Source organism: Diorhabda carinulata, unplaced genomic scaffold (genome assembly GCF_026250575.1).
Source record: "Diorhabda carinulata isolate Delta unplaced genomic scaffold, icDioCari1.1 Dcau_14, whole genome shotgun sequence".
Classification (NCBI taxonomy): Eukaryota; Metazoa; Arthropoda; class Insecta; order Coleoptera; family Chrysomelidae; genus Diorhabda; species Diorhabda carinulata.
In genome coordinates, this window is record NW_026613959.1 from 65,001 (window position 1) to 67,500 (window position 2,500).

The 2,500-nt window shown below is 37.8% G+C and overlaps 2 non-coding genes across 2 annotated transcripts in view; both read right to left on the bottom strand.

Annotated features, from left to right (window-relative positions):
- The window catches only part of LOC130903143 (large subunit ribosomal RNA), a 4,066-nt gene extending 2,958 nt beyond the window's left edge, over positions 1-1,108 (bottom strand). The window contains exon 1 of the ribosomal RNA XR_009060561.1: positions 1-1,108. This exon is cut by the window's left edge and continues 2,958 nt beyond it. This is a non-coding gene — a ribosomal RNA (large subunit ribosomal RNA).
- Positions 1,109-1,816: 708 nt separating this feature from the next.
- LOC130903179 (5.8S ribosomal RNA) lies at positions 1,817-1,972 on the bottom strand. Its single transcript, XR_009060587.1, has one exon. It is a non-coding gene; the product is annotated as a 5.8S ribosomal RNA (ribosomal RNA).
- Between the last annotated feature and the right edge of the window lie 528 nt (positions 1,973-2,500).

Genomic DNA, 2,500 nt, shown 5'->3' on the forward strand with positions numbered 1-2,500 from the left:
TTTCGGGTCCCAGCGTGTACGCTCTTGGTGCGCCTCTTCTCGTAATGAGAACGAGACGCCCCGGGAGTGCGAAGCGTTTACAATTTTTATTTGCAAATCGCTTATCCTCCCTTGGTCTACGCGAGGTAAACCTTTACTTTCATTACGCCTTTAGGTTTAGTTATTTCCCAATGACTCGCGCACATGCTAGACTCCTTGGTCCGTGTTTCAAGACGGGTCCTGAAATTACCCAAATCGATAGCGTCGTTGATCGGCGTTTCAAAACGAGGTCTGTTCGAGAACACCGTAACCAACAGTCGTTCCGGGACAGAATCGGCATTATGTCCGATTACCGTCAAACACGAAACGCTCTTGCTACGGGCCGAACGCTAATTAATCTAGCGGCCCCGCGCCATATTTCTACCGTCGAGCGAGTCTGTCGGAACATCGAGGGTCCCCATGAATTCGAATAAAATCAAGTGGTCTACCACCTCGAGTCTTAGACAGACACCCAACGGATCACGACGTCCTACTAGAGGAAAAGTGCACGCGTTCGATATCGATTAGAAAAACGTAAAACGCGATTTATTGTAATATGCCGAAACACAAACAATATCCGTCATACAAACGTTCAATTTCAATTATCGAAACGCGAATGAATTTCCTCTTTCGACCTTTCGGGTTTCTCAGGTTTACCCCTGAACGGTTTCACGTACTCTTGAACTCTCTCTTCAAAGTGCTTTTCAACTTTCCCTCACGGTACTTGTTCGCTATCGGTCTCGTGGTCATATTTAGCCTTAGATGGAGTTTACCACCCACTTAGGGCTGCACTCTCAAGCAACCCGACTCTCAGGAGAGATCCTCACGCAATCGGCAACGGTCGCTACGGGCCTGGCACCCTCTATGGGCTGTGGCCCCGTTCAAGAAGGACTTGGACGCGCCGCACGATCTCGTGATAAACGGATCCTCCCTAACACCACATTTCCCGGTGGCCGATATCGACCACGGGATTCGGTGCTGGGCTTTTCCCTGTTCGCTCGCAGCTACTGAGGGAATCCTAGTTAGTTTCTTTTCCTCCGCTTAGTAATATGCTTAAATTCAGCGGGTAATCTCACCTGCTCTGAGGTCGATATATTATAATATATCTCGTATAATATTTAAATACAATTCGCCAAACTATCATAAAAAAAAAACGTGTGTTTAATAATATCATCTCTCATATGAAATATAACATTATTTGTTTTTATTTAAAGAGTCGGCAGCAGCAGCAGCAGCATCAGCATCAGCATCAGCAACACACCACCAGCCTTTATACATATATAATATTTTTAATATATATAATTCATATATTTTGTCGATATACCGTGTGTATAAATGATATAAATAAAACACTGGTCAGACGTCCAGTCTTCGAAACTTTATTATTTCTCTCGGACACGACGACCGCGTTATCATTTTATCATAAATATATTATATATACACACACTTATTTATCGACTATATATACGTCGTATATATGTATAATATATATATATATATTATATATAAATATAACTCTCTACCAAACAAATTTTATGTATTTCATATAAATACACGATTAATTTATGGTATAGCGGGTTGTGTTCAAAAATTGCGTAACTTTTTCTATAAAAATTTACGCTGCTTTTCGCACTTTAGGATGCCGCACAAATACAAAAAAAAATACGCACAAGTTTGTATGTGCATGTGTTTTTTCTTAATTAGTGTGCGTTATTGTTTCACATCCAACACGCTTAGGCATTATTTTTCTTTAATAAATAGAAAAATTTTAAATTCTAAGCAGTCTTTTAAATTGATACGACCCTCAGTCAGGAGTGGTCCGGGAACGAGTATCCGAGGACCGCAATGTGCGTTCGAAATGTCGATGTTCATGTGTCCTGCAGTTCACAAGTTGACGCGCAATTAGCTGCGTTCTTCATCGACCCACGAGCCAAGTGATTCACCGTTCAGGGTAATCATTCTATTATTATGTCGTTTTCTCATATTCTATTCGTCGTATTTTTAATATTTGATTATTATTAAATTAATAATATTATTATAATATCTTATACGCGTATAGAAAATTTATATAACGACATTTTTTATATATATATATATATATATATATATATATATATATATATATATATATATATATATTATAATAAATGGTAATTATTCGAAACTTTTAGAGAAATTATAATATCGTACTTTGATATATCTGATAAATTTTAACCGCTGCACATGTTTTATTACAAACGAGGCGCGCATAGACAGATATCTCGCACGATATATTCCTCCTCTTTATATTATTACAGTTTTTTTTTTATCTTGAAAGTTTTATACAAATTTCGACGGTCGGGCGTAAATCTTCGAACACCTTCGAAATAATACATAAAAATATTATTTCTAAAACGAATTTTTATACATATCGATAGAATCGACATGTGCTTAAATTTCGTTTAGGTACCCGGATGAAAATGTCTCAATAACATAATCATCA